The 14,757-nt window shown below is 39.9% G+C and overlaps 2 long non-coding RNA genes across 6 annotated transcripts in view; one reads left to right on the forward strand and one right to left on the reverse strand.

The window, feature by feature from the left end:
- LOC111263245 (uncharacterized) overlaps nt 1-14,757 on the reverse strand; it is a 19,144-nt gene extending 4,387 nt beyond the window's left edge. Inside the window, exons 1-3 of one of the 5 annotated variants that reach the window (XR_015312219.1) lie at nt 14,700-14,757; nt 2,236-2,318; nt 210-2,035 (exon numbers count right to left, since the gene is read on the reverse strand). This is a non-coding gene — a long non-coding RNA (uncharacterized LOC111263245). Of the gene's footprint in view, nt 1-209; nt 2,036-2,235; nt 2,319-3,005; nt 4,195-4,249; nt 4,381-14,699 lie in introns of those variants that run through there. The other 4 variants (XR_015312220.1, XR_015312221.1, XR_015312222.1 and 1 more) reach the window with 4 other exon arrangements.
- On the forward strand, nt 9,219-11,857 carry LOC111263246 (uncharacterized). The gene is made up of 2 exons (XR_002682113.2): nt 9,219-10,630; nt 11,138-11,857. It is a non-coding gene; the product is annotated as an uncharacterized LOC111263246 (long non-coding RNA).

The following is a 14,757-nucleotide window of genomic DNA, read 5'->3' on the forward strand; positions in this document are numbered from 1 at the left end:
CTGTTTTTCTAAATTCTGCGGTAGCGACGCCGGCGATACGGACAGTCACTGTAGCAACTAAATCGTCCCCGTCACATTTTCACTTTGGCCCGTTTCATTCGATTCTATAGGGGGGGGGGGGGGGTTCGAGTCGACCAGGCGAATGATTGCAAATGCGCCAGCATTTTTATGTTATACACTGGTACTGTTTCAATGCAATATATACACACTTGGACAGAGGATCGATCGGAGGTATCGCACTGTAGATAGAATAAAAAAAGTATTGATTGCTATAAGAAAACAACGACACGAACACGTCCGTAGTAGAGTGGATAGTACCCTTCATATTGAACAACACAATTTAGACACACAATTGATGTTGAATTAATCATTCGAACGTTCTTGGACTGCTGGAAACGGTTCAAAACAGTTACAAATCGTATCCTTCAGCCGACGTAGCGGCGGCGGCGGCGGCGACGTTGTCGTCTTATTTTCTCAGATTTCTTTGTTCATTCGAGGAAAAGCTAACTGTGATTGCGTGAAAAACATACACATTTACATTGCAGATAACGCACTATCACGCCAATATGCTGCTAGTCATGAGGACGTATTGTTCCGCGGAAATGTAATATAAAATTAGCACTTCATTGAGGAAATATCCTAAGCGGTAAGGACCGCACTTACAAATTCGTTGAATGCCAAATGTTGGGCACTAACTTATTTTGTAGATGAAGTTCATCAAGAGGCTCATTTGTTATATATAGATAAACTATTTATTAACTCCGACGGTAGATTGTGGATGTAATATTGGCGACAAGGGGAAATTCACACAGAAATTCTCGATTGACAGTAACATTTATTTGCTTTGCGTATTGACCCGGTGCGTCTATGACCTTCGATAGATGGTTAAAGAAAAAAGATGTTTTAGGTCATATTTAGCTTGAAGAATATTTTCTATTATTATGTTTACGAGTACGTTTGTGCAGCATTCATAAAAAAAATAAGATACACGTTTCCGATGTGTGCCTAAAATCTATCGTCTTAAAGGATAAAAGACAAGCGCGCTGTGAGGCAAATGTCGCCTTGATAGGTAGACATTCTGTTATTACGTGAATATAGCAGATAGATAGCAAACACGACCAGGGATGTTTAGGTGTGATCGTAGGATGCTGACATTTGAAGGTGTACCGGGTTTTTTTTAAATAACGCATGCATGTCTTTTCCTTCCTAAGGTAACAACTACAAGTAGACAAAAACAGCCGACCTATTCAAGTAGTCAAGGGAAAAAAGTAATAATCTGATGGAAAACATTTACCTTATATAAATTTACTCATTTCACTTATGTCTGTTGCGACCATCTCTTCAGTGTTAGCATTTGTTAATAAAAAGTCACTGCGTAGTCGCAACGAAAACTCGCAGATGTTCAAGATCGGCCGAAAGAAGAGCGCTCAGATGGCTGTTACCTAAATAGCTCTGAAGCTTAACTAATTTTCCCCGTTTCTTGCACAGTCACTCTAACTACTACGAATCCGCTCATTCTGATATGCGTCTTTTCGTTTCAGTGACAGTTATATATCCTGTGCTTGAAGATAAACGGCATTGGTTTTTATTTGGCCCAGAATAAATGTGAACATTTGCCGAGCAGCGTCTACAGTTTTCAGCTTAGAATTGGTCAACGTATTCGCAGCTTGCAAATGTCCACAGATGCTCGGTATTTTAAAAAGTATTCTGTGTGTGTTAGTGTTTGGATAATATGAAGCAAATTAAGTAAGCCGCATTTAAATAGGGAAGGCTAATGAAAAGGCCGAACACGGTACATATTGGCTTATTGATCATCTTAAGTAGCTCTGGCGCAATCATCAAATGATTTTCGATAGAGACAGCATAAAGCCAATGTAGGAACATTTCTGTTATATGTAAATTGACAGTAGTCGCTATCCATCCTTTGCCGATATCATGCAAACAAGCAGTTCATTACAGGTGGAGGCCTGAAAAAGGTCGCCACAGGCGCGCAATATTTCGTTCGTGGACTCTTTTTTCTGTTGTTTTAGCATACCTGAAATGGAGGCAACAATTTATACATACATATAATTAAAGCCTTTGTACCAATTTGCTTTCGTGTACTCGAACGAAGTTTCACTTCTAGCGAGTTTTTACATCAAGAGTTTAGGCATTCAATATGAAACGCTTCTACGGTAATACCATTGCTTATAGTTATACAAAAACGTGTTGGTATGATTAAGTATTCAACGTTACCAGAAAATACGTCAGCAGAATACGTCGCGTTTTCGATGATGGGCCAAAAAACATTGTCGTTTCAGCGGCTAGACGAAGTCGGGCTGGAGCCGGAAATATCACGTCAACAGACACATATAGTTATCATTACAATATAAATACTTTGTTCTGCAAGTCCAAATATGGATACTGCCATCGAGTTGATCGTCGCACATACTCTAGGCCACCAGCATAGTAAAGGTTTTACTATGATTATTACTATTAGGTACGCCAGCACAACGCCGAAGCAAGATACAAGCGTCTCGTTTGTATTTCTAATATGTTGAAAATTAAGTTACTACGCGTCGTGTTCTGCGCAAAGGCAACTTGAGCAACACCGTAAGCTACCAGTCAGCCGTGACGGAGAATACCAGCGCATCGTAATTCATACAAACTGACGTTGAACTATCAAATTGGCAAGCTACTTCTAATAGTTACGCTATTACCCCACCGACATCCATATATATATATATAGGCAAGTATAAACAATACGTACAAAAACTGATACGTAAGTGTATTTTGGATCGAAAACTACCAAGGACCTTGTGTAACATGAAAATGTCAAGCTGACTTTGCTTATAAAAGCGCTTTAACTTCTTTATTTGCTTAGAATCTACTCAATCTGCATAATTAGGTATGACAAAAAAACACTCCACTATTCAAGCCTACAGCAACGACCTGGGAAAGGTTTCCGAACTGGTCTTGCAAATTCGTGCTTAGGGTTTTGGTAACAATGTGACCTCCCGACTTACAATGTATTCACAATATTAGCACATATGACCATTTGAGCGTGAGTTCGGCCGCTATTTCTGAAAGCTAAAAATAAAATTAAAATCAAAATTGTAGTGCGTGTTGACTATATAACAGATGTGATAAAGTAATTGTGATTCGGTAAAAGTTACTGTTAAGGTGATACTTTTATCTTCTAGATTAGTTGTCCAGTGACAGCGTTTCACAGATGGAACACCGATGCCGGACCTGCTCAATCACCTTGTATTCGATATTTTTTAATAATCGTATAGCATAAACGTAGGACGTACATACCACGATCCTAATGTAGAGGCTTATACGAAACTGTGTGACTGTTAATGATATCGTTGCGACAAAGGATCTTTTGAACGTGCCCTTTACTCGAATTCCTCCAAACACTCGGCAGGTTCAACACGCATCCTTTATTCGATATTGTAATAACTATACTACTACCAGTTAGAGAAAAGCTGTTCTCCAATAATTCATATGCCATGTAAGCATGATCTTTTAGACCCGATGATTTAAGCTTGGTTTAATACCATGGATTGTCTAGGGCATTAGGCGCATAGAGACACGAAATTACTGGTAAAAGTATATCAGTATCATGCTTTTATTTAGAGAATGGCCAGATCTAAAGCGGTGAAGCAGTGCTACGATATTTCAATCGCCGAAGCATTGGTCCAATCATATAACCCTTCCCTTCGTGCATGACAGATTAAATCGTTACTCTTAAACTCGTTTGGAAATCAGTGGATATCACTAACAAAGCTAGCTCGAGAACGAAGATAAGGTCTTCATTCATGCCACCCTTGGATGGAAACGTCCAGGAACGGTCCGGCTGCCTGTTCAACCAATAAATTGCCTTCAATGTAATTTCAGGTTGTGTTAGGCTTCTGCTTGGAACGCGTCGGATAAGTGCTAATTTTTTCCCTGTCTAACACTGGTAATCCGTCCCTAGTTGCGGTGCCTTGTGTCTTTCGCTTCGTGCACCCTTTTGCCTTTGCACAATTGGGAATTGAACGGTTATGACAGGCAGAACAGGATGGAAAGGATGTCGAGCGCTCTGATGACAGTTTAACCTTTTCCCAATAACCGGCCGCTGCGCGCATAATCAAGGTGCTAGCTATTGCCGTGCAGATCCTAGGAACTGGCCACGAACAGCATGTGAATAGCATAACAGCTAAGCTATGGGCTATGCTTTCGCCAGCTTTTCTCTCTTCTGCGAAAATCCGTCATTCCTTCCTACCTTATATGTACGCCCGTTTGCATTTATTCTCATCGTAGCTGTCCTGACTGGTTCGGATTAGATCAGGCCGTGGTGTGCCCCAGGCCCGGTGGTCTACATCGGATTTCCAGGCCACGAGGACGTGAATGCTGCACTCGAATAACGAACAAGCGCGATAACATACACAGGCATATGGATACAGAATGTTTCGAAATTGAAGGTCAATTCTTAATGGAGTGATAGTACTCATTATATAACTCTTTTCTCAATGAGCCCGTAACTATAAGGGAAAAAATTACTGATTTGATTTAAAAAGCGAAAATACCCGTGACTACAAGGGCAGCTGGTCCAGCACACATTTAATTCATCACGCTTTATCGCTAAGATTTGCAAATTTTCTACTATGGCAGAAGGCACGATTTAAAAGTCAATGAGCCTAGCGATTCAAGCTTCGATTGTAGAGGGCTATAAGCTTATTTTTCGACATATTTTTCGGCTGCCTTGACAGAGTAGCTAATTTTACAACTAACTTACTTGTTGGCATTACAACAGATACTGGAAATAGCTACCACTTACTATAATATATGCATGTTGCCGGCGAAAAAAAAATTGTGCATGTTTTGAAAGATCGAATATTTCCGAGACCACTCACAATTGTATATGGTGGAACTTACGAGGCAAGCTGAGTTAGCACTTCCCGATGTTGCTGCGCATTTCTATTTCAACTCCAATAAGTTAGAGTGAACCCTCGCTCAGTCACTGTGACCGCCCGAGTCGGCAAGTTTTGGTTTTCATTTTCTAAGGAAAAGATACAAAATTTCTAACCAATTTCATTCAAAAGTGATTTGACCTCTGAATGGAGGAGTGATCAACGAAGCTACTCTATATATAGATTTATTGGGTTTCAAAGGGTATCTTAAATGGTTAAAAGTTTGATTACTGAATCGTGCAAAGGACTATTCTCAAATTTTCAAACGCCTCGTATTTATTCCAGCATAGAAAGGCATTATTAGGTAAGCTAGTGTGCACAGAGCAGCAGCAGCAGCAGCAGCAGCGCTCTGTCTTGAAGCCTGGGACTTCAAGATAGAGTGAAGGGACACCAACAAGGACTTCGAAGACAATTTCATGCAGACAGTACTCGTATGGTTATTCATCGGCCATTTGAGCTGAATCACATTCTCTGATTATCTGTGACGCTCATAAATCAACTCTATAGGTAAGTAAGCCGACAACTTAGCAGACTAGTTTAAAACATAGATGTAAGAGGGACTAGCAAACGTTTTTATTGGAAAAATAGAACTTCGCTACCATACCTAAGTTAACTTTATCTGTATATAATTTCTGATTGCAACTTTCAGAACGCTGCGTGTGCTTATCCAACTATAAACAAATAACTAATAACGTTTTTTTTTTTTTATTATTTACAGACAAGTGACGCGATACGAAATACCTAGAACTAATTTTCGGTTTCTTAGCTAAATACTAAGTTCCACTGTAACACATTTGATCATCAGGCAGTTAACGTCGCCGACGCAACGCATGCGTTATACCATCATTCTTTTAGATCTGCACTAATTGACAACTTTCTCGTCTTCACGCTTAGACAATGCTTCTACATTAGGAGGTATCTATACGGGTACTGGCGACGCGGCTAAGTTAAAGGTCTTTACTTAGTTCTGTTAAGTGATTAAGGTCAAAATATCACTTTTGCTAAATTTTCGTGTTTGTTTACCCTGCTTACTAAATGTGTATTTATAAGTTTAGAACGCATAGGTCAAAGCGGCTATGAGCACTGCTTGACTCGCTAGAATTCTAGATCGCTCTCAATATACAGTAGGTGAAGACAAACGAAAGAGACGAACCATTATGTCTATGGAATAGTCTAGCTAACAAGACTTAACGAAGCGTAGCGGCCGGTGAACGGGTAGACATTCGTTTCATCGTACATGTGCTTCAGCACCGCTTTTGTAACAATATTGGATTTTTGTCCATAGTGGAATAATGTCAGCCTACAACCAATTCGGTTTTACATGTATCCGGACAAGAAAGAACCAGCCTGAGCGGGCATCAACAATTTGCACGAAAGCGAACAAGATTAAACATACAAGTTACTCAAAATATAGTTGCAGTGCTTATCTGCGTTACGACTGCTTTTATAATTGCTTGCTGCCTAGTTGGCGCTACTATTGAGTTGTTACATTAAGGGTTTCTATGCGCGAGTTTGTATCTGAATAGAGTGAATCTATCGACTATTTCTAGCGTTGCAGACACGTGCTGTATGAATTTTACGTGAGAAGAAACTATTTGTGGATAAAGGTCTAAAAAAAGGTAAAAAAAAAATTTATTTTTGTATGTTTATATTTTATATATATATATATATATATATATATATACAACATTATCGCAATATAACGGCAAAATTTACGCTTGTCCGACTTATTTGGTCGAAAGCTAGAATTAGAAAATACCTAATATTTTCTATCTTTTTTAGTACGAATCACGTAATGGTCGTACAAGATATAGTCACCTGAGTAGTCAATGGCTATTTTGGTAGTCGCGGCTACGTTGCTGGTGTTTTTAATACTCTAATAAGCGAAACATTATACACATTCAACGGAGACAAAGCCTGAAGCTCTGTGATCGAATTGACAGCGATGCGCCGCTTCAGGAAAAGGAAACAAACATTTTGTCGCCGCCAGCATCGAACAGGATAATCTTGCAGGACAATACAACTGTTCAGGTGTTGCTCTTGACATATAGTATCCACGCATTGTTTAGACATATCTGCTTCATTAGTCTTTCCTAGAGAGTCGATGTTAGAATTGAGGTACACGGTCAATATTTCTCGCGTTGTTGTCGTGCTGCATAATCCCAGTGCTGATAAATCATGTCGAGCAGATTCAAATAGCCCAGTTTCGCTTATGCATAAACGTATTCGTAGACAACGCCTCACAAATATTTGCTTGTTACATCAATAAAACCATATATACATAGATATCACCCAATTATACGTTTCTCAAAACCCAATAGCATTACAAACTGCTGGCGTAGAAAGCTATTAGAACTTCCTCTGAAGATTTTGTTTCATAAAGGACAACCATCTCGTTAAATAATGCTTTATTTCTAGGTTGCTGTGTTACTTGCGGCGGCAACACTGAACGCAAGACATAGCACTCTATACGATATAGCCTTACAAACGTTACAAACTATGGCAGGTGAGACAGTTTGAGTAAAAAAGCGGCTTCGATAGTCGTGGTACGAGCCGTTTCCAGCAGGCGACGTTTATCACGTCCGTTCCTTAAAGAGTTTTCCTCGAGCACCGCTGTGTTGAAGCTGTCAGAATGACACAACAAGTGCCTGCGTGAAACCTTAAGGCCGTTTACCCTAATCGCCTCTTGGAAAGTTTACTGTGCAACTCGCAATGTTCGCAGAGGACTAGAAACTCTGTTGTCGATCGAGAATGCAAACAGGATTACTTTTAGGCAACTGTTGCTACACGGATATATGCAAAACAGCTTCTATTCAACAAGCAATGCTAGGTGTAAGAGAACACACAGATTAATGCGGAAATAGCATTGTTCCTGCTAACATTTTTTCGAATAATATTCAATATATAATAATTGAGAGTATCCCACACTGCTGATAGAGATACAGATACTAAACCTTCAAGCCGGTACGCTTAAGGCTTGAAACCCCAGAATCATGAAAGTCAACCAAAGCTTCTACGTTAGAGATTTAGCTTGCTTGCTTGCTTGCTTGTGGGTTATCCCGAAATTATAAATTTTGCAGTAAATTTACTATTCTATCTAACGCATGGCCGTTTCGTATAAGGAGAATGAGACGCCAGCTGGATAATGAACATATATAATACGTCGAACCAATCGTCATATCGACGTCTGTTTGCTTCCTCTAATCGGCCCCGTGTATCCTTATTACTAACTGTTGTTTTTATTTCGTCTTTACGGATGGACGGCACAGTTGGCTATTATCAGCACCTGCGCGCAAGAATCTACCGCCGACATTCTGGACCAGTTAGCATTCGGTCCGCTATATTCGCTTTCAGGTTGGTGACGTCCAATTCTCAAGCGACAGAGCGATTAGTTTGTTACAGTAAAATTATTTCGTTATAGTTTTAAGTAACAATACCATTTAGAAGGTAGTTTGAACGAACTCTGGCTATAAGTTATATCTAAAGTTCGCTTGCGTGGGAGTTTTGGCTGGATATACATATCCGCCATTGACGCCCTTATGTTGTTTGACCTATTTCGTTCGAACCAATTGACCACTAATGCTCTATTGAGTTTTCGAGATCTGGTCGTGATACTTTCCGTGGAAATATATAGTTCCGTAAAGGGGAGAAGGGAACTGAAGCGGAACACAATAATTGTGGCTGTAATTTTTTTCACGCAGCTGCTTTTCGACGCTTCGATCCTGCCGATATTCGTATAATTTGTCTGGCGTTATCATATTTTTTCAATATCCGCTCAAGTTGGATGACTTTTTGCTCTGCCCCTTCAGAAGTTAAAACAAGTATTCCAAGTGGTAATGTGTAGGACAAACACTTGATAAATATCGATAACCTATATTCTACGAGTCCCAATTACCCGAACGTTACAATTGTCCTTTCATTAAGGTCCTGTAACTGAAGAAATTATCAGAAACTTTTGTTTGTTCCACCTTGAGGCAAGAAATATATATATTACAAGTAGTAATTATCCGACGTTTCTCAATTAGAAGTTTGTAAGAGTTGCCTGTTTTGAGCAACTTTTTGTCGTCATCCATCTTTCTTACTTACGCTTACAGTTGGCCCTCGTACGCTTTATCCTCCGGTAACCGCCGAATAGAATGCAATTGTTTCACGCAACTGCCGTTGTACATGAAAATACATGTCAAAACAATCATCCTTCATACGCGCCACAGAGTCTTACTTCAACATAGAAATATGGATAAAAAGTTTTCTTCCTAAAGAAATTATTACCAGAGAAATAAAACTCTTGTGTAGGTAATTAAATAATTCCTTAAATCGTTATTGGCTCTGCAACGCTTCTGTACAAATTTCGTCCCTTAGCTGGCTATACAGAGTTTCGAACAAAAGCAAATAGTCTATGGCATGAGTATTGTTGAGCTTCACATCCTTAGGTATAGCGACAGCTAAGGATAAACGTTTTGCCACGTTTTATCACTTACTACTACCGCTCCGTTACGCCTTACTAAAATAGATAGTTGACAGTTATGAACCTCTCGTTTTAAGGCATATTAGCAAATGACTTATCTAGTCGACGCAATTACAGAACTAGATTTTACTGAACTCGATATTCGAATCATACTTTCGCAACAAATAAATAAAGCTATTTACTGCTATAAGCTGCACGAAATCCGGTGCCTAGTAAATGATCTTTTCTAGTTTCGTTCTGTCTTGTTTTCTCTGTAGTCGTTAGCAGCTTAGCCCCACGCTCGCGAACGATGCTTCACCTTAGCCAGGACTGTGCTATTAAACTTTCGTAGCACGTGACTACAGAGCTTCTCGCACAAAAATTCCTGCAACCGCATTTTAAAAACCTTACCGGGAACAAAATGTGCTTGACAAACCAACGTACACCCGTATACGTTCATAAAGGCACGCGCAAGCACGCCTGCCTTTGGTATCACTACCGCTTCTACCGCCATAACCTTAATAGCCGTACGTCAATGCTTGGCGATTATCACCGGCAATGGTCCCAGTAGCAATGGCCATCGACATGCGGTATCTTGCTTGATACCAAGCGAGTACGTTGCGACACAATGACCTGCAGCTCAGCAGAGACCGGCGTTGCGCGCGAAAGCAAGAACGATTAGCGTATCGATCTCGACGGACGCACAACCTAAGGCTGCTACTACATCTAACAACGGCGATCGCGGTCTTTCCGCTTGCGTCGCGACCGTCATTGTCGTTGTGTTTGCCTAAGCAGAAATCAGTGAGAGACGACGCCACAATCAACTGTCATACAATTTATGCAGACAGTTTCACGATTGGCTGCGACGTCCTGGTTGAGGCCAGCAACGGTGCCTGGAACAGCGCAGCTACAGCAGCGAAGATGGTCAAAAAAATTGATCGCAGTTTGTTCCATTTTAGTTCACAGATATAAAGCAACTAAGGGTAATTTACCCACCTAATACATGCCAGTATGTCCTATAGCATTATGCAAAGTGCTACTTTTTTAGTAGACGGACATAGATGCCATATCAACAGTTTTACGGGCGAAACGTAACGCGTTGGTGAGAGAAACAACTAGAGTATTAGGTCTCGCTCGGCAAATACCAACTTTCGCATGGGCATGTGCAGGTATCTATAGAATCACAAAGAGGAATCTATACGATCATCTGTGATAGACCCGACGCGATCTCACAGTAGCACCAAGCCAGGTAAGCGACATATAAGCGTAAAACGATAATGTGGTAGAAGACGGAGTCTTATAATTATAGTATATTATCATGCGATTGTACTAGATGCTGCCGCTTAATACTACCTCAATCTGTGCTTGTAGTATGCTGCCTCAGATGAATCCAAAGATGCGGTAATTCTCTAGACATAAAACAAGAGCAATTATTTTATCGATATAATCAATCGCGCAGATATCAAGTTGAGAGCGGCATTGTCGCCATTGAAATTCTTGTTCAGTTTACACAAAGGCAAAAACTATATGTAGTTACTGAATTTAGGCAGTCGTTGACCTCGCAAACCTAAACTCGAAAATACGCTTGGAGCATTATTGTTATGCCTTTACGGTGCTACTTTACGGTGAGCATAAAGATATGTTCACTTCAGCAGAAATCATACGTTAGAAAAACTCATGAGGCCCTAGTTTAACCAGTTAAATATATGTATGTTTCTGGTTTTACATCCGGTATCGCCGTTAAACACACCATCAGATCGGAGTGCTTATTTGAAGATACCTTGGTGCAATTGATGATGCTTTGTAATCTTCGGACAAATACGTCAAGAGAAGCCACAACTATCAACAATGAATCACTTAATTGGGTTCAGCCATGTCCACGCGGAAAGCAAACTGGTCCTTTTTGTCGCGATCGGGTCCTTATCGCTTGCTTGGCCTTTGTTTTTAGGCTCTGGACCTTTTTGCGTCGCGAACAGGAAGGTCGACAAAGCAGCGCAGTCAGCCAGCCTAGATAAGTGCAACATTGTCTATCTCGTTTTGGTTTACCAGTGATAACATACCGACAAAAAGCTCACAACAGCCCGATGGGGAGGCCAAACGCTAACTTGTATTAGTGACACCGTTCGCTAGCCGAGTACACTCAGGGGCAGCAAGCGCATAGTGGTAGATGAGTGTCGCATGAAGTCAGTCACATAGCCGTTCGTGTCGACGACAGCGTCGAGCGTGTCCGCGCCACGCTTTGCAAACTTACATCACTTTCGGTATAGGACCAAGCTAAATAGATGCAGGATGAACTGAAACTTCTCCTGCGGGACAGGTGCAGTGCTTGCAGGATCAACAACGAGCATAAAAGTAGATATTAGCCTAAAACGCGTTGCATGAATGGCTAAAATATCTAGATCGCTTTATCTAGTGCAAAATTATTGCGATTAATAGAATAAACTGAATTAGTTTTTTTAAGCTGAATATGAACTGACTGACAGTGGTCTTTGCTTGCATTACCATGCACTCAATAGAACTGGAGAAAGTATGTTAACTGAAACATTACCTGAAGATCGGTGAGCCAATTTTTACGTGCATATTTATAGACATGTATGCAGATAGGTATGCATATATCCGTATGAGTAAATCTAGAATTGCATGATTACACGATCTGAATTGAAAGTAAATAAAGTAGTAGCTGCGCCATCCCTTAAATCAGCACTTGTAATCAACGGCAATAGCCATTAAACAAGCACACTAGGGGGAAAGCATTAGAATAGTGTCTAAAACAAGCCGACAAATGTATTCTAGTGCAGCTAAATCAATAGGTAGTCCTCGTAAGATGTCTTCTGTTGAAACAATCATGTTCCGGCCCAAATTCTAACTGATTGTCCCGAGTCGCGGGAAAATAAGGTAAATCTGACGCGAAACCAATGTCGTTTAATCACACTTGCAGTAAAAGTATATAATGAAAAAAAATTTCTGATAATTGGTTACCTACCCATAGTCCTAGAGATGCCTATAGAGAAAGAGAGATATGATCAGTCAACCGCGGGTACAAAGAACAGGTGAAAATCCATAGCAATTATATTTAACTATACAGCGAGTGTACTTAGGAAACGGTATAAGATCTATAGATGCGCGATCTTAAATGTCCTGTATATCGAAAGAGATATTTGTCGAGTATTGATACCAGAAAAACGTACCCGAGACCATTGAATTACCAATAGGCAAGGAAAGCACACTCAGATCTCTCAAACCAAGTTTTTACGTTTATTTATTGAATTGACTCTATCGCATAGTATTTCATTTGTGAGATTTGAACCAGTGACTTCCAACAGATTTTAATGGGTTTAATAAAATTACGTAAGACGCAATTCTCACTACATTTGCTCCACCTGCCCTGCTCCATTAGACGAGGTAGCTATAAAACAACCTATACATATATAAATATTCCAAGCTGGTTCGATTTAAAAACCTCTGATGTCTAGTCTACGCTACGGCATATGTTTACCATGAGCGAGAACTGCAACAGAATGGAATTGTCCCGAAGCGTTCTGTTGATGAAGCGCTAGTGCTGCTTGTACGACCGCACGCCAGCAAAGGGCGTTGCGGTCGTCGCATACAAACGCTGAGTAAACAATTTCTCGGAGAATGGTCAGAAACCTGGACAGTCTCTGATTGATTAAGCGTTAAAATCACGGTAGCGTTGGCACAGCTAGACCATGTACTTTTATATTTTAGCCCCTTACAACACTTAAAAGGCAACATGCACAAAATAATGAGTCATTACTAATAAGAATAATATTTGGTAATAATGGGTCTGTTGCTGGATGATTGCAACAAAATATAAGGCTTTTTTACGTTGCATGAAAAAATTCATAGAGCTCTCGAGGTTCTTTAGTCCGCTAAAAAAAGCAGATGAAACAAACCAGCAGACTACAGCAACATAAATTAATTCGTAAGTTAACATAGTGTCGTGATATTGGTACTAAGAGGCCTTAATCCGTCTAACTTAAATAAAATGGTATAGCTTCTGCAAAGTACATATAAATGGAAAAGCGATCATACTGCTTGGGTCCTATGCTTTTGTACTGGGACTTGGAAGCATGCATACATTGTGGATAACTCCCCAAAGATGAGAATTGGTTTATCACTCTCTCATTTCCTGCTAAATCCAATACTCATAGAGCATTATTTAGAACCACTCGCTCGAACTTTGTTATCCAGAAGGTTAACCGCAATCGATAATATAAACCAGACATGTTTTTTTCATGTTTAAATTAGCCACGATATCTTGCAAACAAAAATCGCTTATCAAAATTATCTATCGGCTGACAATGAAAAACAGTGAACCAACTGTTCTATAAGTCAATTCGTAACGAACACAGCGGGAAATATCAAGCGTAAGAACCTCCATTAGTGAGTCATACTCAGGAAGACGTTACGAAGTAAACAAAACAGCAATTTCATCAAAAAAAAAAATATTCCTAAAATTGCTGCACGTGTGACTCGATTTAGAGGTACATTGTTTTTACCATACTGGCGTTCATATACAAGATGAATGATAAATGACGAATAGGGTGTTGCGTTCTCTGTCGGATTAGCTCTAGGAAAAATAAAATAGTAAAAAGCAGGAGAAGAAAATATGGCTGTAGTATGATTCGCCGACAAGCCCGGGTGGAAATAGTGCACAAAACCAACTCGGTTCCTCGAAATTGCATTGATATTTCGTAAAACTTGTATCGTAAGTTTCATTTGTCTGAGGAATGTCCTAAATAGTTACTTAACAAAGAGCAATAAATAAATGTATTTTGGAACGGCAAACTATCCTATGACAATCTGCCACCTATAATGGTAGCCAAGGATTCTATGTGACTTCACGGATGGTTTAAAGACAACGATGTGATCGATGTTATGGCAAGTAACCTTCAAAGTATGCTGAAAAGAAGCAGTCAAATATCAAACGGTGGCTGAGTCAAAAGTACCAAAATCCGACTCATACGAGTACCTATATCGGATATGATGGACTGAACTGAAGTCCCAGATGCTTCTAACACAATAGCTCAGGGTATTGCATTAAAAGATAAATTACGGGATAGCGCCATCTAGAATAGGAACTTATGTATGTGAAACATGAGTACGTAAACTAAATCGATTGAACTGATCCGACACAGGCTCCACCTATAGGGATGTCGTTCATATCTCATTTACACGTTCTAGTAGCACCATAGATATCCCAATTCGCTTAAAGTTTTGTTAATCATTTCTATACCTTTTCTATCGATATCATATATCGATTTGTCCTGTTTTCTGCACAAAGTCGAACAGCTTACCTTCATTAATGCGTTGGCCCGTCAAGATCTGTTAGATTGTATATATATATATATATAT

This window comes from Varroa jacobsoni, unplaced genomic scaffold, assembly GCF_002532875.2.
Source record: "Varroa jacobsoni isolate VJ856 unplaced genomic scaffold, vjacob_1.0 scaffold_750, whole genome shotgun sequence".
Classification (NCBI taxonomy): Eukaryota; Metazoa; Arthropoda; class Arachnida; order Mesostigmata; family Varroidae; genus Varroa; species Varroa jacobsoni.